This window comes from Cryptomeria japonica, chromosome 5, assembly GCF_030272615.1.
Source record: "Cryptomeria japonica chromosome 5, Sugi_1.0, whole genome shotgun sequence".
In the NCBI taxonomy this organism is placed as follows: Eukaryota; Viridiplantae; Streptophyta; class Pinopsida; order Cupressales; family Cupressaceae; genus Cryptomeria; species Cryptomeria japonica.
The window spans coordinates 51140594-51164798 of record NC_081409.1 but is presented as its reverse complement, the minus strand read 5'-3'; positions in this window follow the sequence as shown (position 1 = coordinate 51164798).

The window sequence follows — 24205 nt, the reverse complement described above, 5'->3', positions numbered from 1 at the left end:
CACTAAAATCATCCCAAGGATTTTGCATAACACATTACACCAAAGTAGCTTTATTCTTCCTAAATTACCAAATACCAGATCTTCAATCTCAGTCAAGAATCAATAACGGATACTAGTATTACAATGTAAGCTACCTCAAACCCCAAATCATCTGCCTCTATCACCAAAACCAAAATTATGAAACCAAAATCTATTGGCATTTTGAGTTTGTTGGTATTTTGCATAGAGGTTGTATTAATGATATGTTGTTGTTAGGTCCTAGAGACAACTGAGAGGGGGGGGTGAATCAGTTGTCAAATAAATTCAAACCAAAAAACAACTTAACCAACTTAATGCTTAATACCAGTAAACCAATTCAATATGTTGGTAGATAGTTTTAATAGTTAATTGCTATACCGGTAAGGATTAGTGCATGAAACATAAACACAAAGTCATCCACAACACATAACACCAATATTTGTACATGGAAACCCTGTAAGGGGAAAGACAATGGTGGGAAACCTTACCCACAATTAGATGATACTACTACAGATAGTAAGTGTACATAAATGGGGTCTGCACATGCAGAAAGGCCAAGCGCCTAGAGCTCACTGCTCAATCACAAAATGGGAGTTGCACTGACTATAGTTGGATGGTTAAATCCAATAAGAATGTACTGCACAAAATAGCATCTTCATATGATGGATTCAGTACCGGTGTAATTCTGATTATCTTCACAAAAACCCTCCTTCAATATTCAAATGATGTCTATGTGTATAGCTTTGCTTATTCTTGCATATACCTTCACACAATCCTTTTTCGCATTCCACTATATGATCTTACAAATAAGATCTTACATTTATACCATAACCTAAGACCAATTTTAGTAGGTCAACTCTACAAGATATTACAATAAAAACATTTTACAAACAATACAATATCCGATGCAATAACCGATTGAACATGTCAGCTTAATGTATTTACAACAATAATTAATCATCTCCTTAGCATGCCATGCTGATCTGAAAAAGATAAACCTGTCGGTGTAACCCTAGACCTATTTGCCGCTAACAACAAATATGCAAATATGAATATACCAATAAACAAAACTCCAGGACAAGATGTCCTAACAATGTCTTCGACATTACCAAGTGTTCTCCATATCATTCCAAGTGTCGGTGATCATTAGATCTTGCTGGTGTACCAGATACCGGTGACTGTGCATGAGTCACTTGCTTGTCGGTGAATGTTGCTGATTCTCCAAAGTGTCAGAGTTGATAGGTGTTTAGTAGGTGTTGACATCAATGACAAAACCATACCAAAATACCAATAGTTGACATTAATGTCAATTGAACCAGTAATGGTATTCATATTATTGATGATATTGTTTTTTTTTATATTGGCTAGTAACCAATAAGAAGAGCTTTGTGGAAGATGTTGTAAACTGGTATGTACAGTTTGTGAGTTGAACCGGTGAACTGGTGTAAAGGATTAAACCTTTCTATGTAATGTAACTGGTAAACCCTATCATTTGTTAAATCCTAACTGATCATGTGCGATGGTTTATTATCTGATAAGCGGTAATGATGGAGATATGTGTGATCATTGTATAAGGATATGTTCAAATTGTTTTGGCACATTTGTTTTTCTCTAGTGAAGGAGCAAAGTGGATTGTGTCTAATGCACAATGCGTGATGAGTTACAAAGTCTAATGAAGCGGTCATCATGTTAGGTCTCGGAGACAACTGAGAGGGGAGGGGGTGAATTAGTTGTCCAATAAATTCAACAAAGAATAACTTAACCAAAACTTAATGCTTAATACCCGTAAACCAAACTTTATGGGGGTAGACAGTATTAACAATTAATTGCAATACCGGTAAAGATTAATGCATGGAACAAAAAGATAATAACATCCACAACACATAACACCAATGTTTGTACGTGGAAACCCTTTAAGGGGAAAAACCACGGTGGGAAGCCTTACCCACAATCAAATGATACTACTGCATATAGTCTGTGTTTACAATATGGATTCTGCACATGTAAAAAGGCCAGCTGCCTAGAGCTCACTGCTCAATCACAAAATGAGAGTCACACTAACTACAATTGGATGGTTAAATCCAATGATAATGTACTGCACAAAATAGCATCTTCATATGCTGGATTCAGTACTGGTGTAGTTCTGATTGCCTTCACAAAACCCTCCTTTAACCTTCAAATGATGTCTACATGTATAGCACTGCTTATTTTCACATATACTTTATTGCAATTCTTCTTCCCAATCGCATATCGATCTTACACATAAGATCTTACATATATACCATAACCTAAGAACAATTGAATAGGTTGGCTCACTAAAAGATATTACAATAAAATCAATATCCGATGCATGATGTCAGCTCAATGCATTTACAATAATAATAAATCATCTCCATAACATGTCGTGCTAATCTGGAATGGATAAGTCTATCGGTGCTTATCTTGGATCTATTTGCCGGTAACAACAAATATGCAAACCCAAATAAACAGTTAACCAAATCACCAAAACAAAGTGATAGAATAATGTCTTCGACATAACCAAGTAGTCTCCAAGTCATTCCAAGTGCTGGTGAACAATATAATCTGCCGGTGAACCAAATATGAGTGTTTGCATAAGTCTCTATCTTGCCAGTGAACATAGCCAAAATCTCCAAGTGCTGATAAGTGTTGACAAGTGATGAAAAGTGTTGACATCAATGACAAGACCATATCAACATATCCAAAATACCAACAATCTCCCCCTTTGTCATTGATGGCAACACAAGATGGAAAAACCATCAAAGTGCCAAAATAGAAATGCAAAAAACCAAAAACCAACAATTTCCGAAATAGATCATTAACCAGAAATCAAAAATACATAATATCATCTCACTCCAAAGTAATAATCTCTCCCCCTAGGAATAATATGTGTTATCCATGTGTTTTTCCATATCAATCTCTCCCCGTTTGACATCAAATGCCAAAGCAATACAAAACCAAATACAAAATACCAACTCATTCAATATACCAACTACTCCCCCTGAAAAGTATCTCTCCTCATCAAAGCCGGAATAAAATATTTCTCTGTTAATTTTGCCGATTGATGACAAACATCAACTGTCTAAGTCTCTACCGATGGGGGTATAACTCCAAGTTGCTCTCTGAGATACTCAAATGTTTCCTTAGGCAAAGGCTTTGTAAAAATATCTACAATCTACTCTTTATTATTCACATAATCCAATTTCACTTCTTTTGCTTCAACATTCTCCTTTAGAAAGTTCTGTTTGATTGAAACATGTTTAGTTTTAGAGTGAAGTACTAGATTCTTTGATATATCAATTGTTGTTGTATTATCATAGTAGATAGTTAAAGGTTCCTTGCAATTTATCTTTATGTCCTTCAACATTTTCTTGATCCATAGTACTCGTGTACAATTAGTTGATGCTGCAACATATTTTGATTCTACAGTTGATAAACTTGTACAACTCTGTTTCTTGCTCAACCATGAAATTAGTCTGCTTCCAAGAAAAAATGCTCCACCAGTGGTGTTTTTTCTATCATCCATATCTCCTATCCAATTAGCGTCTGTGTATGCACATAAGTCAAAATTTTCATCTCTAGGATACCATAAACCAATATTTGTAGTGCCTTGTAGGTACCAGAAAATCCTTTTCACTGTTGATTCATGATTTTCTATAGGATTACTCTGAAATCTTGAAACAATACATACTGCATTCATAATATTAGGTCTTGTTTTTGTCAAATACAGTAAACCTCCTATCATAGATTTGTATCTAGTTGGATTAATAGGTATAGATTCATCCTTCAAAGATAATTTATCATTTGTAGTCATAGGTGTGCTTACCAGTTTACAATTCTCCATGCCAAATTTCTTTAGTAATTCCTTCAAGTACTTAGATTGACATAGGAATATACCTTTATCAGTCTGTGAAATCTGAAATCCTAAAATTTTTTTTATCTCTCTGTCATAGACATTTCAAATTCTTGCTGCATTTTCTTTGAAAAGTCTTTACACAAACCATCTTCTCCTCCAAAGATTATATCATCAACAAAAACTTCAATAACTAAGATGTCATAATTAGTTACTTTGTAGTATAGATTATTGTCTGAATTACCTTTTGTGTAACCAAGCTTCAAAAGATATTTGTCCAATCTTGCATACCAACCTCTAGAAGCTTGTTTCAATCCATATAAAGTTTTCCTTAACCTACAAACCATGTCTTTGTTATCTGTCAAAGAAAATCCATCAGGTTTCTCAATGTAAACTTGTTCTTCAAGACCTCCATTCAGAAATGCACATTTAACATCCATTTGATATACTTTATAGTTCTTGTGTGCTGCAAAGGCCAATAAAAGTCTTACTGCCTCAATTCTAGCTACCGGTGCAAAGGTTTCATTGTAATAAATTCCTTCTTTCTGAGAATATCCTTTACACACCATTCTTGCTTTGTTTCTGATTACCATGCCATCTTCATTAAGTTTATTTCTGAAAACCCATTTAGTTCCAATTACATTTTTGTCTTTAGGCTTGGGAACTAATGACCAAGTGTTATTCCTTTCTATTTATTCCAATTCATCTTCCATTTCTTTAATCCAATATTTATCTTCACATGCCTCATTAACTGATGTAGGTTCAATTTGAGAAATAAGACATACCTCCTCATTTGTCAATCTTCCTCTAGTCATAACTCCTTGAAATTTGTTTCCAATTATCTGATCTTTTGAATGATTCAATCTTACATAGCAGGGTGTTTTTACTTGCTATTGTTCCTCAGTGACTGTGGAATCTCTAGATGATGCCAGTGTAATTGGATAATCATTCTATACGAGTGTATTCACAGTAGGTTCATTTGTGATTATCTCTATTGCCAGTTTAGAGTCTATGTACCTTGATTTTGCTCTAAATTGTTCATCAATCTTCACATTTCAACTATTTTCTGCAATCTCTTGTTAAAATATCTATATGCCTTTCTCTTAGATGAATAACCAAGAAATATTCCTTCATCACTTCTAGGGTCAAATTTGCCAATATACTCATCTCTTCTAATATAACATTTTCTTCCAGATATTCTAAAATATTTAAGAGTGGGAGTATTACCAAACCATAGTTCATGTGGGGTCTTACCGATTTCTCCTCTGATGTGAACTCTATTGAATGTATAAATAGTTATATTGACCGCTTCTCTCTAGTATATATGAGGTAGATTTTCTTCTGGTATCATACTTCTGGCTGCATCCAAGATAGTTCTATTTTTCCTTTCCACAACTCCATTCTGCTGGGGTGTTCGAGGTGCTGACAACTGTCTTCTGATCCCATTCACTTCACAAAATGTATTAAATTTCTTAGATTTCAACTCGCCTCCTTGATCTGATCTCAAACATTTGATTTTCTTTCTAGTTTCATTTTCTACCGTCACCTTGAATAGTTTGAATTTCCCAAATGCTTCAGATTTTTCTTTGAGAAAAGTAACCCAACACATTCTAGAATAGTCATCAATGATTAGCATAAAATATCTATCTTCTTGTATACTTCTAGTTCTTGTTGGATCACATAAATCAATATGAATTAAATCAAGAATATTGTTAGACTTCTCTGGAATACTCTGGAAAGATGCTCTAACTTGTTTTCCAAATGTACATTCCTTACATACCGGATTGTGAGGTTTAACAATATTAGGTAAATCTCTAACTACCTTAGTGGTACTAATTTTTACAATACAATCAAAATTTACATGACAAAGTCTCTTTAGCCATAACCAACTTTCATCAATATGTGCAATCAAACATGCTTTCTCATTATTGTTCAAATGAAAGATATTACCTCGAGTTTGATTACCAGTTGCAATTTCCAAACCAGTTCTGTTAAAGATTTTGCATTTACCATTCTTGAATTGTAACTGAAATCATTTCTCAACTAACTAACCAACACTCAAAAGATTGTGCTTCAAACCTTCAACATAGTAAACATTATTAGTATTGTGCTTGCCATCAAAATATATAGTGCCTTTTCCTTTGATCGAACAAGCTTTGTCATCTCCAAATCTTACTAGACCTCCATTGTATTCCTGAAAGGTTAAGAATTTACTCTTATCTCTAGTCATATGATGTGAACATCCTGAATCAATAATCCATTCATCCTTATCTTCAACTTTAGCTACCAAGGCCTTCTCTACCGGTTGAACATGCTCTACTGGTTCAACAGTAGGTGCCAGTTGATCTTCTGTTATAGCAACAAAATCCCATCCATTGTATGTTGGATCCTCATCAGAATCATCAGTAACTCCTTCGTCAACATACTAACAAGATTTGTCTCTATTCTTCTTAAATTTGTATTTCTGATAGTCAGGGTTAGGCTTATATGTTCTTTTAGCTTCTTCTCTTAATCTTGCATGTCTATCAGGACATCTAGATGCCATATGACTAATCTTATTGCAGTTAAAACATTTAAAGGGTGCTTTACCTTCATACTTACTTCCAATAGGACCTTTAGGCATTTTCCTTGCAAATAGTGCTTCAAGTTCTTCAAGTTTTTCATTTTCCCTCCCGATTTCTTCAAGTTCTCTTGCATACAAGGCTTTCCAATCAGACTTATTAGAAAATAATGATGATACTGCAGTTGATGATGATGCCCTGAAAGCTAGATCTATCTTGATTGTAGTAAGAGGACCAAATTCCTCGAGCTCAAAAGATGAAAGTTTTCCAACCAAAGTGTCTCTAGATACTGATGCATTAGGCATTGTTCTTAATTCATTTTATATGCTGGTGGCAAAGCTCGTAAAATTTTACAAACAATCTCATCTTCACTTAAGGTTCCTCCACAACATTTTATACCCAAAATAATTTCATTTACTCTTTCCATAAAAGCAGAAATTCTTTCATCTTCTTCCATTTTCAGACTTTCATACCTGACTCAGAAGCATTCAAGTTTTGCAATTTTGACTGTGGAATCTCCTTCATTCAATAATTCTAGTTTGTCCCAAATAGCTTTAGTATTAGATCTATCTGACAATCCCATGACTTGCTGATCAGACAATGCGCTCAAAAGTGCTTCTCTTGCTTTGCAATCATTTTCCTCATCTTTTCCCAAGGTTGCTGGATTAGGATGACTGGGGTAGGAGCAGTATAGCCATTCTTTGTTATAGGAGTTGAGAAAATACAACACCACAGGAGCCTGAAGATCTTCTGCAAGCCGAATAACCTATTACAAGGAGAAGCAATGAAGCAAAATCTGAAGAACATACAAAATACAGAGAATATGCTCAAAAAGAGAGAGCTCAATATTCACAAAAATATGTAATGTGATTCTTACAATGAAAAGAAAGAACTCAACCTTTAATAGGTCAAGAAACCCTAAAAAGGGAAAACCTAGGTTTGCACATAATAATTAATTAAAATAATTAATTGTATGCACCTAAAGTTAGCATAAGTGTAAAAGAGATAAAGGGAACTTAAATAATTAAACAAATAATGTTTAATTAATCAAGTAAATACCCGAATACTCTACCACCCCCCCTTAAGCTAGACTTAGGGAGAAGCTAAAACCTAGAACAGCTACTGAAAGCAATAAAGATGGGTCCCAGCAACAAGGCCTGATCAGGTACCCAAATACAATGAAATCTCTATGAAATGGAGACAAAGGAGAAAACCCAGTGGGAAAAAACTCCTCTCCAAAAAGAGATAAAAAGAACACCACTGAAGCATGAAGAACATGCAAACTCTGTCGAAGAATAACTGCTGATCTGAAGAACATCCACTGAACTAGAACATGACCAGGTAGAGAAGACTGTAATCTGCATGAGTGCGCTCAAATGACACTACTTGAATCAGGAGGCAAACAAGGCAAAACAACTAAAATTGAAGATACAGATGGCATGAGAAACCAAAGCCTGAACAAATGATCAATCGAACCATGAAAGCATTAGAACCAACAGGATAAACCTCCCCATAATGCGGAAATGGGAGAGGGACAGGAACACTGAAAAGGACAGCCAAAAACAACTGCATGATGAAGAACCAAGAACATCAAAGGTGCTGAGACACATCATCATGAGGTGAATGTCATGGAAGGAACACTCACTTGACAAAGGAAGATGGCAAACAAAGGCAAACATCAACCCCCTCATGGCACTTGATCAACAGTGCATGTACAATGAGACACAAGATATGCAAGATTCCAAGTAAACAATGCATGATGGCACTTTATCTCAGTGCATTTGCATAATTACAAGCTACAATGATAAGAAGACTGGAAATAGAAATGAGAATAAAAAACAGAGACACCCTACTCAGAAAAGAGATCCCAAGACCTGAAACAACCACGATATCCACCAGAGTGCTGAAAAGCAAAAACCTAAATAAAATATGCATGGAGCAAAATCTGGAAAAAACAACTCATTATTGGAAAGTACACAGAACATTCTTTCCGAAAATATAAAGTTTTCAAAAAATGGAGGTCGGATGCTCATTCTATGTCTCCCGGAGTGCAAAAAAAAGACCTCACTTTGACTATTAAAAAACATAGTCAAATAGCAAAATTGGAAAAAATTACCAACACCATGAGGTCGGCCTCAGAACCAGCTTTCTGATGCCTATTCATTTTTGAAAAAATGACTCCGTATGCCCAAGATAGGGCCAAAAAACCAAACCTCCCCCTGAAAAAACCAAAAAAGGGGGTCTGGTGGCCTGTTGGTGGTCCGGTGGCCAGTGGGTGGCGCACCGGTGGCGGCCGGGCAGAGCTCCAATGGTTGGGCGATGGTCAAGTGGTGGCCCAGTGGTGGAGCGATGGCTGGTCAGAAAAAGGCCAGGGAGCCGGAGCTACAGCCGGGTGCTGAGCAGGCGGCGACGGCAGGCGGCGGGCGCAGGGCTAAGCGCAGTAAGTTGAGCGGGGAGCGGGCGGAGCTGCAGGCGAGGAGACCGGTGGTAGCAGGTGGTGGCAAGCCTGGCAGTCGGCAGCACAGGGAGGCAGCGACCGGGTGAGCTAGGCTGAGCTGCAGGTGAGGAGACCGGCGGTGGCAGGCGGCGGCGGGCCGGGCAGTCGGCAGCGCAGGGAGGCGGTGGTCGGAAGGGAAGCGGCAGCCGGGCGAGCTGGCCGGCGGGGGCCGGAGCGGCGACATGCAGTGGCCAGTGGAAGCACTGGTAAAAGGTGGCATGGGGCACGAGGGAAGGCAGCGGCAGGGCCGTACTGACACCTGCAGGGGTCCCACGGTACCCTGCGTACCGTGGGAATGCCCAAAATTGTATTTTTTTTTGCCAAAATTTTTTAAAGAAAACCCTAGTTGCCTTTTTCACCTTTTTTTAAGAAAATATTTTGAAAAGGCAAATTTCGGCCTGCATGCCATAAAAAGGCAATTTTTTTTTTTTCTTTTTGAAATTTTTTTCTCGATCTGTGTGCCAAGGCCATACGGTTTGGATCTGAGAAAAAAATGCTCCCAGAGGCTCGAGAACCAAAATAGGTCAAAGTTTATATGACCATAGGGGTTTCTGGGCTTTCTGAGCATGATGGTGAGGTCCATTTAGGCCCAAAGTGCTCAGAAAAAAAACTCAAACCCTAGGTACATAAAACAATTCCTGAAACCCCAGATCTGCTTCCAAAGCAAAACATTCTCAAAACAAGAACAGGTAGCTGCAGATCTGGAGCTCTGATACCATATAGGAGTTGAGAAAATACAATACCACAGGAGCCTGAAGATCTTCTGCAAGTCATATAACTTGTTACAAGGAGAAGCAATGAAGCAAAATCTAAAGAACATACAAAACACAGAGAATATGCTCAAAAAGAGAGAGCTCAATATTCACAAAAATATGTAATGTGATTCTTACAATGAAAAGAAAGAACTCAACCTTTAATAGGTCAAGAAACCCTAAAAAGGGAAAACCTAGGTTTGCACATAATAATTAAATAAAATAATTAATTGTATGCACCTAAAGTTAGCTTAAATGTAAAAGAGATAAAGGGAACTTAAATAATTAAACAAATAATGTTTAATTAATCAAGTAAATACTCAAATACTCTAACATTTGTAACCTCCCATATATCCTTTCCAATGCAATTCAAGTGTCTCCATCATGATCTTCCATATGTCATAGTTAGTTCCATCAAGTTTCAGACTGTCCTTCCTAAAATAGTTGGTAGACATTAGATCTCCTCAAGCTGTTAAACTTCTGCAAAAGGAGGACTAGGATCTGATACCAATTATTAGGTCCCTAAGACAAATAAGAGGGGGGCGTGAATCAGTTTTCCAATAAATTCAACAAAAAATAATTGAACCAAAACTTAATGCTTAATACCGGTAAACTAAAATTTATGCCGGTAGACAGTCTTAATAGTTAATTGTAATACCGATAAAGATTAATGCATGAAACAGAAAGACAATAACATCCACAACACATAACACCAATTTTTTATGTGGAAACCCTATAAGGGGAAAAACCACGATGGGAAGCCTTACCCACAATAAAATTATACTACTACAGATAGTATGTGTTTAGAATATGGATTATGCACATGCAGAAAGGCCAGCTGCCTAGAGCTCGCTGCTCAATCACAAAATGAGAGTCACACTAACTACAATTGGATGGATAAATCCAATGATAATATACTGAACAAAATAGAATCTTCATATGCTGGATTTAGTACCGGTGTAGTTCTGATTGCCTTCACAAAACCCTTCTTCAACCTTAAAATGATGTCTACATGTATAGCTCTGCTTATTTTTGCATATACTCTATTATAATTCTTCTTCCCAATCGCATATTGATCTTACAAATAAGATCTTACATATATACCATAACCTAAGACCAATTGAATAGGTCAGCTCACTAAAAGATATTACAATAAAATCAATTACAAACAAATTAATATCTGATGCATGATGTCGGCTCAATGCATTTACAATAATAATAAATCATCTCCATAACATGTCGTGCTGATCTAGAATGGATAAGTCTGTCGGTGTTTATCCTAGACCTATTTGCCGGTAACATCAAATATACAAACCTGAACAAACAATTAACCAAATCACCAAAATAAAGTGATAGAATAATGTCTTTGACATAACCAAGTAGTCTTCAAGTCATTCCAAGTGTTGGTGAACAATATAATCTGCCGGTGAACCAAATACCAGTGTTTTGCATAAGTCTTTGTCTTGTCGGTGAACATAGCCAAAATCTCCAAGTGCTTATAAGTGTTGACAAGCGATGACAAGTGTTGACATCAATGACAAAATCATATCAACATATACAAAATACCAAGTGATCATGGAACGTTTGGAATTTTCTTGAAGAATGTGAAGAGATTGTCATGATTTCGAATGGTCAAGATTGTAACGACTTGTTTGTAATGTCGATGATGAGAATTAGGTTTTTGTTGTGTTACCGACCTAATTGACTTCTATTTAAGGTCGATGAAGTTGTTTGTAAAATTTGTTGGCAAGATTGGTAGAAAACCTGTTGAGTGTGTAGTTGGCTAACCAGTGAATGGATCTGGACTTTGAGTGAAGGTAGATTGAAGCTTAGAGGGATCTGATCAAGCAAATGTAGTGCTACTCAGACAGATCAAGAAAACCTATTGTTTTCTAACAATTACAACAAAAGTGAAATCCCTTAACTGGGTAATCTCAAACAAGCTTTGTTACTCATTAAATCCTCTAACAAGGTGGTCCATTAGTTTGGATTCTTAAATCCTCCAGCGAGGTTACTCCCAATAGCATATTGTGCTTTTCATCAAGGCATATTTGTAAATCCCTTAACCGGGTGATTCCTAACCAGAATTAGTTCTTAACAGGACTTATTGTAAAGCTTTAATGGGCTTGGCTACTAATAGGGTGAACTTTAGAAGAGTTTAGATAGCTATTCTTGTGAGTCTCATCTCACCGTGGTTTTTACCTATTTGAATTTTCAACGAATAAACATTTGTGTCAAGTGGTGAATGCTTTTGTGGTTGTGATCTTATTTGTTGATGTGGTTAATTTCTGATGAGGATTGTTATGTAGAAGCATTGAGAGATGAATATGTTGAGTTATAATTAATCATTGTTGATGTTTACAAGATTGAAGTTGTTTACTGCTAAAGTTGTCATAATAGTTGAACCAGTTGATGTCCAGTATTCTTATGAATATTGATCTTGACTGAGATATGTTTACTTTGTTTGACTGAGTTTGAGTTTCAGAACATTGTATCATTTTTTCAATATACCGATTCACCCGGCCCCTCTCAGTATTATACCAGATACTTATTCTTTCATCATACCATCAATTGGTATCAGAGCATCTCAGGTCCTCTTAATATAAAAGCCTAACAGCTTGAGGAAAAGATCTTGTAGATCATGATGAAAAAAGAAGGTCCAAAGTTTAACAAAGATAACTATAGAATATGGAGTGACATATGAAGCTTTTTAGAGGTCAATTGCATGAAAACAAAAAAAAATTTAGTCGGACCCACTTTGGGGCCCGACTTGGCTCAAGCTCACCGATTGATTTTATTGGCGACTTGGTTCTCTGAGGGAATTTCAGAATATATAAATGGTTGTTCATTGGTAAATGAAGTGTCCAAGGTAGTCTTTCTAGAGGATTTTAAATTGTTCAAAAAAGGGAGAATGTGATAGATCTAAAACAAATGCCTTTGGTTGGTGTAAAGCCAAATTCCACAACCTTCCCAACATTCTCCTTGTTGTGTGTGATGTCTGGGAGTGCAATTTTATTTTAAAACTTTATGCAATGCAGATTGGGCAAATAGAATGTCAACCAAAGAATGCTCACGTGGTGGTCAAAGGGGCAACAGATAAAACTTTCAAGCAAATGCAAAGGGGTAGCAGCTGAAACTTTCAAACAAATGCAAAGGGCAGCGATGAAGTTTCAACAAATGAGAAAGAGGCAATAATCTTCCAAGCAAAATGCCATTGGCAAGTGTAAGCCAAACTTCACAATCTTTGCTAGTCCTCCTTTCCGTGAGCTATGAATGGAGGAAGACAATAAATTAAAAACAAAACCTCGAACACTAAATGCAAATTAGTGTGTGGCAACATCCTCCTTGCTGTTCGTGGTGCCCGGTTGGGAAAGGTTTTTAACAAACATCAAAGCAAATGTGATAGAAAGTCCAATTGCCAGCAAATCCTCCCATGTGTGAGCAGCACAATGAAACTTGAAGCAAATGCCATGGGAAGTGGATAAACAAGTTGAAAAACATAAGCAATGCAATTGACATGAAGCCAAAATCCTTTCTCCTATGTGGCATAAAGGAGACCTGAGAAGCTTTCAGCAAATTCGTGGTAGATGGTGAAGAGCCAATTAAACCTTCAGCAAATGAGAGTCTTCAGTAGAGATTTTTTTTAAAACAAATGAATTTTTAGTAAAGGCAGCAGGCAACATGGTAAAAGGCAATAAACCTTATGCATTGGCTAGTGTAAAGCCATTAAGTTCTTTGCAAAATGCATTGGAGGAGAATATAAGAGATTAATGAAGTTTTAAAGAAAAATTCCATTAAAAGTCTTTGGAAGCTTCACAAAATGATTGTTACTACTTATCAAATTGCCATTAGTTTTATATACAAAGTCATTCTATAATCTAGTCGGTTAGTATTACTGAATCATGCAGTTGGTACACACAAAGAAGTTGATATGAACAGTCTAGTCGGTTACAGAAGGAAAATAGTCACAAAGCCCAGTATACACCGAGCTTTCTACCGAGTGTTATTTCATGGCTACCAAGTGGTAAAGATAAAACACCGAGTTAAACGTGTTACTAGATTCATTGAACCTGGACACACATATGAAAACGTGTTACAAGAATCGAGGCACACAGAACCGTTATCACATTGGAAATTGCACATACAGATTTTGTATAATTTTGAGGTCATCTAACCAATGAAATATTTTGCATGGTTATTTATTCGAGAAATCATGTTTGTAAGATCGAATCAATGAATCGAATAACCGACATAAGAAGTCTATATATACAACATGAATTTAGGTTTAAAAAAAGAGGAGATGTGAATGTGAGAAATGTGTGTGCATGTGTGTATGAAGCAAGACTTATGTGATACATGAGAAATCACAGAGTATTATGACTATTACATAGACACTGAGGTCACCGAGAAGGTTATCAGAGAACAGTCGAGGAACAAAGTAAACAGAAGGGTTTACCGAGTTACTTTATGAGTTACCGAGGTATGCTATATGCAAGGTAATCTTATTTTGAGCACATAGAATCTGCTACAACATTTTAGATGTAAAGTTGCAAATATTTGTAATGATTCTATTGTAATATTTTGAAGTTGTAAGAGAAACCTTTAACAGGGTAAAAGACTCTAACCAAGTCTATAAATTGTAAATCCTTTGACCAGGTGCTACACTTATATAGTGTTGTAAAATCCTTTAGCAAGGTAGATCTAACTGATCTTAATACTCCTAACAGGGTAAGCTATCAAAAATAGATAAATGTAGCTCTAACCGAGCATTCTTTATTATTGCAGTAGTGAAGTTGTGGGTGCCATCTCCACCGCAGTTTTTCTCTCTAACCAAGAGTTTCTGCATGACCAAAATATATGTGTTATGGAGTGAATCATGTATGAATGTTATCTGTTGATTATAGTTTTGTTATATTTTACTGCACTATGAATGTTATCTGTTGATTATAGTTTTGTTATATGTTACTGCACTATCCTGTTTATGTATAATAGTAAAGTTATTACAAAAGAAAAGTTTTGGAGTACTGATTCACCCCTCCCCTCTCAGTACATTAGCTTTCCATATTGGGCCTAACAATTGGTATCAGAGCTTGAATCTTGGAAAAGGGTTTAACTACCTAAAGAGAAAGATCTTATCAATGGAAGGCTATAAACAATCTCAGAGGATTGTGTATCTACAAGAAGAGCTAGATAATGCAAATCAAGTGATTGCAGACATGCAAAGGCAAATGCAAAAATCTCTGAAAGTAAGGAGAAGATTATCTAATGACTTGCAGGATTCTCAAGAGTTAGTGGAACAAATCGAGACATCATCTGACAACAGTATATCTGAAGAGACTGAAGAAATCATTGGAATGTTGAAAGAAAAGAGCAAAGCATTGGCTGATCAACTAAAAGCAATGAAAAGAGAACATGAACATTTCAGTATATAGATGACTGAAAATCTTGATGCATTAAGGATAGCCAAGGATAAAGCAAGAGACCTACATTCAGAGAAACAACAACTTGAAGTCTTAGTATCTAATAAGAATGATGAAATCATAAGGCTAACTGGTATTCAACAAAATATGACAGATCAACTAGGTTATGCACATCATGAAGCAATTCTGAAAAATGATGAGAATCAAGCATTGAAACTTGAAGTATCAAGGTTGAGCAATGAACTTGAAATAGAAAAGAAATCCAAGGAAACACTGAAGAAGAGTTATGAAGCATCAAAGATGTTGGATGAACAATTGAACACAAGATGACCCTACAAAGAAGGAGGACTCGGTTACAAAGGAAAAGACTCTACCAAGAAGGGAATCTGCACTACCGAGAGAGGAGAATCATCAAAACAAGCTGGAAAAAGGAATAACATCAAAAGGAAGAAGCCTACTTGCTACTACTATGGAAATCAAGGTCATACTGTCAATATGTGTCAAATCAGAAAAGGTAAGCAACCGAATACCACTAAGACCAATGGTTATTGTTACAATTGCAATAAATATGGTCACACATCTAATCAATGTAGGACAAAGTCTGTTAACAATTATCAAAAGGTAAAATTCAAAGGGTTTTGCAAAAACTGCAATAGTTATGGACATGGTACCGAGAAGTGTTGGTTTAAGAAAAAGAACCACATATGGTCTGCACACTGAGCAAATACTAGAGGTTACCAAACTCACACAGATCCTTACCGACAATATTCTGCAGTACCATGGGATTACAATACAAGGATATGGTGTGAATTTTGTGGAACATATGGACATATAAGTGCCAATTGCTTTATAAGGTTTGGAATGAATAACCGAAGATCATGGAGAAATCCTGGTATGGCATGTTTTCATTGTCACAAAGCTAGACATTTAGCTGGAGATTGCAGAGATCAACCTAGAGAAGACACTGAGGAAATAAAAGAGAAATTAAAGATGATTTGGAGAAAGAAGGAAATTGTGTCAAATGAAGAAAGCACCTTACATACCGAGTTAGGTGCTCTCACTCCAAATTAATCGGTAAAGGTATGAAGGGACTGCATTCTCACAAGGTTAAATCTTAAACAGTTCCTATTTAAGTATGTACTGAATTCAAAATCTGCATAGTAAGATGTAGGAGTAAGTTTGAAATTCTATCAAATTTTTTGAAGTACTTTACAGGAAAACTGTTAAGTCGGTGAATTCAGGAAGCCTGTCAAGTAGGTATATGAAGGAAATATGGTTACTTAGTTAAAGCACAAAAAGGGAAAGAAAGTTAAGTGAACTGAGTGCATTTAATGTCTTTAACCTAACTTGTACGGAGCCCGATAAGGTATTTTTGAGTACTTAAAAGGTTTTTCGTGGTCATTTTCATTCACCATGTTTTCGAGAAGCAGAGCAGAGCGAATCAAGGTGATCAAACCATCTTCAAAGAAAAATCCAAGGTATTTACATCGAATCTCATCGCATTGCTAAGATAGTTTACCAAACTCATTAAGTTGTTATCTGCTGAGTGTGAAGCCTCTGTCATTTGTTAAGTTCTCAAACCCTAAGGTTCTTGTGTCAATTTTTATCTGAAATCAAAATGGCATCTAAGATCCAGGACCCCATTGTTGTCACTAATGTAGAAAAGCCCTCACTAAAATACTCTGTGACTCCCAAAATTGCATCTGAACCGGATGACAAGACTGCTTTTTCACTCATCCCGGATCGAGTCTTGTTAGTTGAGGATGTGAGATTCTTCACAAAATGTCGTGTTGAAGAACTCGGTCATGTTGAGATCAAGGATGCATACGATGAATTGTGCACAGATGGTAAAATGGATAACAAGTATGAGCATATCTAAATCAAGGGATTGACTGAAGCCCTAACCTATCCCCGTGTGTTCAAACCCTAGTGGGTCAAGTTTGTACTAAGCCGAGTGCATGATGATTTCATGTGGCTACAAGAGCAACCATTTAAGATCACTAAAGAAATCATTCATCTGATCACCAGTTACCCTATCTATGATCATGCCCGAGCATAGAAAATGATATCACAGAAGGAATTGATCAGTTTGATTGGAGTTGAATCAGATTACAGAGGTCTGAAGTTGAACAATGTTACTGATCCTGAACTCAAATTCACCATCAGAGTAATTGGTTACTATTTCTTCCAATCGGCAAGGGAAAACGGTGTACCCTATGCAGCAGTGGACTTAGCATACAAAATTGTTAAGAAAGCATGAAAGTTGACATGTGTGAAGTATTGTTGAAGAACTTGTTTGAAAATCTGAACACAATCAAGAAGCAGAAGAAGAACAACTCGGCAAACACTCTAAAATTTGGATCACTACTTGTGTGTATGTTTTTCTACTTTGAGAAGTTTTTTCCAATAGTCGATAAAGTTGTTTGGGAACTACACCAACCAATCACCCATCAGATCAATGACTTCATCAAGAAGTTGGGTGATAACTTTAATGATATAATGGATGATTACTTCAGCAAGTTCCAAGAAAAAAATGCATAACAGGTACCGGATTCCACCACAACTAGTAGAAAAATACAAAGATGAAATATGTTTTGAGGTAGACACCGATTACTATTATGTGAATGTTGTGGAACCGAGGACTCAATCTTTTTCACCTATGGGTTACGAGATTGATTTTGATATCACACAATAGCAAATTGATGCCTATCTATCATTGCCAAGGCATACTACCGAGCTGACGTATGGAACCTATGAAGAAAGGAAAGAAAAAGTAAAAATGAGCATTGTAGTACCTAAGGCTACAAGAAAAGATACAAAGATGATTAAGGCATTAACTGAGAAATTTGGAGAAGAGTCTTCCTCCACACCTGTCAAAGGAGTTCTAGCCATCACCGAAGAGGAGACAGAAGCCCAAGAAGCATCCATAACACTTAGCACCGAATTGCCTAAGGGAAAAGTGTTGAAGAGAAAGAAATAGGACACTTCAATGGTCCTACCGACCCCTCCAACAAAGAGACCTAACACAAGGGCATCTACTACATCACCGAGTAAGAAACAAAAGACTGTTGCCATTCCTAAGGTAACTAGAACTTAAAAGAAATCTACCCGGAGACTCATTTTGCCAAAAGAGTCGAGTGATACCGAATCTGAAGATGCAAATAAATTTCAGATTGTGAAAAGCAAGAAGGTAGATGTACATAGTGTAGAAATTTTTTGTAATAATCTAAAGGAATATGGTGGATTTGGTGGATTCAGATTTGTTAAATATGAATCCAGATCAGCTAATGAAAAGAGGCAAATTGAAGAAGCTGTCATTTGCACACTTCTCAAATTTTGAGTGGTACCATTAGAAGTATGTAATTCTATTCCTAAGGAATTATATGCACATATTGAAACCAGATGGCAATATGCCCTAGACTTGGAGAAACAAATCAGAGAAAGAAGTTTGGTGCATCTCTTTCCTGATATGTCGGTTGATGAAATAAAAGAACATCTGACAAACAGCCAAACTCAATTTATAGTAAAACAAAAGGCCTTGAAATTGATGAATGGCCTATATATAGAGGTAGAGAAGGAAACAAAAGAGCAATGGAAGACCATCTTTCGAAGAAAGAATGCTAGTGAGCAATCTACAGTGGAAATAGTCGATGTCACCAACCAAGAGCCTGATGTCACTAAGCAAGACCCTGCAGACACCATTCAAATAGATGAAGATATCATGGATGCAGAGGCACCTGAACAAGAAATGATAGAAGGCAATGCTTATGCAAAACTTGTCTCTAGTGAATCTGTTTTGGAACAAGTTCAGCCTTAGCCACTAATCAATCAACCTGCTACAACCGAAGCTCCTCAGGCTACAGGTGAAGGCACCGAAGGTCAAAAGTCTACAACAGAAGGTACTTCACAAGAACCAACCTCTCAAGCACCTTCTAGCATGGAAAATGTTACAACCGAGATACCAAGCACCAAGACACCAAAGGACACTACCGAGGCTAAAGAAACTGACAAAAGTGTTGTCTCCACCGAGCAACCTACTGAGGGTCCTCAAGCCTCTCAAGCTATAGTAGTGGTTCACCTGGTGAAAGGTAAAGAAAAGAAGTTGAAAAAGCATAGTTTCAAAATTGATTTAACAAAATCGATAGTGTTGCCTAATGTAGACATCTCCAAACTGAAAGGGCAAGCACTTAATGAATTCAATGAATTGTGCAAAGCAAAGGCCGAATAGGAGAAGCAACTGGCCTTTCAGAGGAAGAATAAAGTACTTCAGAAGGTAAAGACCTTACTATCAGATATGCTACCTTCAGCTACAGTATCAACTGATGTAGCCATCCATATTCAATTGGATGAACTCCTCAATCAGATTGAGACATCTGGAGTAGATGCATCCGAATACTTGAGCAAACTAAAAGACAAGGAGCTAACTGCTAAAATGATAGAGGAAGTATAGAAATCAATTGCTATTGGCAAGGTAAAACTTGTCAAATTTATTGCTGAGTTGTCCCCTCAACTCAAGCACATTCTTTCATTATTTCAGAAACTCTGCACATTTTCTTTATTTCTTAAGGATATTGAGAATAAAACAGAAGCAATTGAGAAAGAGATCACCGATCTCTCAAATAAGTTGACCCCCGAGTCAGATTCAATTCATAACTTTTATACTAAGCTACAACAGCTCATGGCTTAACAATTGGAACTAAGGAATGAAGAACACAAGATTAGGATGGACATAATGACACTTCAAACATTATTCCTTCCTCATCTTTCATCCATTCAAGAACAGCTAAACAGAGCCACTCCTCTCTCTACTACAAAAGAAGGAAGCACTTTAGATGGCTTAATTTCATTATTGGCTGATATTAATGCTTAGAATTCTTTAATGGACAGTGTCAAGGATGCACTTTTTGTCGCCCTCACCGATGCCCAGACAAAGTACAAATCCATTTTTGATTAGTTGCCACCTCCCAATGGTAAATAAATTTTGATGTTTGTCAAAAAGGGGGAGTATATCAGAGTATATCATCAGAAGTGTATAGTATTCAAAGTATCAAACAACTGGAGTGTAGTATACAGGGGGAGTATACTGAGCAGAGAATGCATAGAATATGTAGAGTATCCAAGAATAGTGAATCGAGCATGAACAGAGGAAAGAACAGTGGTTACAGAGTTTCGTACAACATATTGATAAGGGGAGTATATTTGATTATACTATTTCAATGACTAATGTATATACTGCATGTTTAGTCAATTTTGTAATGTATACAGATTTTTAGTTAATGACTTTGAAAGTAGTTTTGTCAAACATCTCAACTAGTGTCAAAAGGGGAGATTGTTACTACTTATCAAATTGCCATTAGTTTTATATACAAAGTCATTATATATTCTAGTCGGTTAGTATTACCGAATCATGCAGTCGGTACACATAGAGAAGTCGGTATGAACAGTCTAGTCGGTTACAGAAGGAAAATAGTCACAAAGCCCAGTATACACCGAGCTGTCTACCAAGTGTTATTTCATGGCTATCAAGTGGTAAGGATAGAACACTGAGTTGATATACATCGAGTTAAACGTGTTACCAGATTCATTGAACCTGGACACACATATGAAAATGTGTTACAAGAATCGAGGCACACAGAACTGTTATCACATTGGAAATTGCACATATAGATTTTGTATAATTTTGAGGTCATCTAACCAATGAAATATTTTGCATGGTTATTTATTCAAGAAATCATGTTTGTAAGATCGAAGAAATGAATCGGATCACCAACATAAGAAGTCTATTTATACAGCATGAATTTAGGGTTAGAAAAAGAGATGTGAATGTGAGAAATGTGTCTGCATGTGTGTATGAAGCAAGACTTATGTGATACATGAGAAATCACAGAGTATTATGAATGTTACATAGACACTGAGGTCACTGAGAAGGTTATCAGAGAATAGTCGAGGAACAGAGTAAATAGAAGGGATTACCGAGTTAGTTTATGAGTTACCGAGGTATGCTATAGGCAAGGTAATCTTATTTAGAGCACATAGAATCTGCTACAACATTTCAAATGTAAAGTTGCAGATATTTGTAATGATTCTATTGTAATACTTTGAAGTTGTAAGAGAAACCTTTAACAGGGTAAAAGACTCTAACCAAGTCTATAAATTGTAAATCCTTTAACTAGGTGCTACACTTATATAGTGTTGTAAAATCCTTTAGCAAGGTAGATCTAGCTAATCTTAATACTCCTAACAGGGTAAGTTATTAGAAATAGATAAATGTAGCTCTAACCGAGCATTCTTTATTATTGCAGTAGTGAAGTTGTGGGTGCCATCCCCACCGCATTTTTTCTCTCTAACCAAGAGTTTCTGCGTGACCAAAATATATGTGTTATGGAGTGAATCATGTATGAATGTTATCTGTTGGTTATAGTTTTGTTATATGTTATTGGACTATCCTATTTATGTATAACAGTAAAGTTATTACAAAAGAAAAGTTTTGGAGTATTGATTCACCCCTCCCCTCTCAGTAGATTAGCTTTCCATATTGGACCTAACAAAACAAGTTGAAAAACATAAGCAATGAAATTGACATGAAGCCAAAATCCTTTCTCCTATGTGGCATAAAGGAGACTTGAGAAGCTTTCAGCAAATTCATGGCAGATGGTGAAGAGCCAATTAAACCTTCAGCAAATGAGTGTCTTCAACAGAGATTTTTTTTAAAACAAATGAATTTTTAGCAAATCCAGTAGGCAACATGGTAAAAGGCAATAAAATTTATGCATTGGCTGGTGTAAAGCCATTAAGTTCTTTGCAAAATTCATTGGAGGAGAAGATAAGAGATTAATGAAGTTTTTAAGCAAAATTCCATTAAAAGTCTTTGGAAGCTTCACAAAATGCACAGTCCCAAGCAAAATAACATTATCCCACATTCACTGTAGAGGGGAACTTTTTGATGTTTAAATATAAATCTCCACATATCTAATATGTCAAAGCCTGAAGAGGCTTTTGACAGATGGTGCTCATTGGTGCCCAAGTGGACCCCACACATGTGGGCGTGCTTCTCGAGGTGATCGAGGAGGTTGAGTGGGTGGTGACGGGTGGACCCCATGCAAGCACGGATCCCGAGGAAGGCATTCAAGTTTTGTAGGAAACAGACAACTTAACCAGTGAGCATGTTCCAAAAAGATTGATAGTGCGCATGGATTCGTGAAGGGAAGAAGCATGCCAAATACCCTTTGCGAAATAGCAAAAAACCACATGCATGGAAATTGAGGTAAAGATCGAGCAAGTTCGGAAAGATCCAATAGCTCACGTGATTTCGGAGCCCAAAGATGCATGCCAGTTACCTATCGCAAAACGGCGAAAGCCAGGTGGCAGGTCTAGTTGGCGGTCTAGCTGGCGGGTCCCAATGAGGTGGCAGTGACGTGGTGCACAAGTGGCAGACACATGGCGATGGCATGGCGATGAGCAAGCAGCTTGGTGGCGGACACGTGGCAGAGTGATGAGGTGTCATCCTAGAGGGTACTCGGTGGATCCCATCAACGAATCAAAGGTTGCCACGTGGCAGGACGTTAGGGCAAAAAGGGAGGCAAAAATCAAAGTTAAATTCAAATTAAATATATAGTGCAAACTATATAAAAAATGAAAAAAATTAAATGATTGTGCACACATGAGTGATTAATTCGCCCAGAGGTCCATTTTTGCTCAAAATATGAAGTATTATATATCGTCGGAAAGCTCTCAGAATAAGGAATCCAATAATGTAGTAATTTTTAACCAATTTGGGATATATTGAGAGTAGATTCTAGGGGAATGAAGAAGATAGTTTTGCAGTTAGGGAGGAAGGAGACACTTGGCAATTTCAGTTGCAGACCTAATCTTTTCCCTCTTTCTTCTTATTCCAATTCTTCTCATTTTGTAAGGGTTCCAAAAATTTGGGGAGTGGCTCCATTTTTTCATGGTTTCCATTTTTGAGTTCTCTTCAATATTGTATAGTACAGGATTTCTCTTTTGAGTAATAGAGTACTTTCTTGTTGTAGATGTTTTGCTGCAGGTTCTTGTGTATGTAAGGCATGCACAAATTCACACAGAATTTGTCTCTGGATGTATATCTCTTTGTTATAAATTGAAGCCTCAAGGAGGCTGAAGTTTGTCAATTTCAAGGAGATTGTTGTGGTTGGTTGCAGGCATTCTTCAAGGAAGAATTTAAATTCTGTAATAGATCATAGATAATGGGATATATTTTCGGATCTGATGATTTTGTGATTGAGCTGAGTAATGCATTTTTGTAAGGCATTGATGTAGGGATATTTAATGATGAAGGTGGATTTGTAGTACATGCTTTCATTTACAGTTTGATATATGACTTTGTTGCCCTTAGATAAGGCACTGGTCTTGCAAGTTTGGGGATGTTTTTAGATCAAACAATTATAAAGACAAATCTATTTCCCTTTATATTTAGGGGTGTGTTCTTTTCATTCCAAGCTCTATTTTCATTTATGGTTTATATAGATTTAGCCAATATATAGTGTGTTTCTAAACTGGGTGAGCTTGTGGAATGATTTATCTGCTTCATTGATGCTATCATGGTGAGTAAATGAGTTAATTTCATGCATCAAAAGGGTGTCCCCCTTAGGTCTAGCAGAACCTGAAGTGCAGTAGGATCAATTAGGGTCCTATGTTATGTTGTCCAAGCCCTGATGTGTTTTGTAGACTGAAATTGGCCATTTCATAGAAGGATTGCAGGTGTACTTGGGTTTATCACTTTTGGTGAACAACAAAAATGGCAACTCTACTGGGGATGTAATAGTGTTTTGTAATTGCATTTTTCAGTAAAGTTGAGAGAAATTGTATTCACCTTGTTGATTGCAGTCAAATCCCAGAGTTGTGCCTATCCAATTTGAGGGAAGAGTCTTAAAAGTGTACAAATCTGAAAGTCATTTTCGGATTTGAAAGTGTGTATCCTGGAAAATTTTGTTGCTATGAAACCTGAAAATATTATGTGACTTTATTGTGTGTGGTGAGACCTAGAGATCTGAAAGTGTTTCAGAGTGTAGATCAGTGGTTTAAATTTTATTCCTCTTTAAGGAGGTGGT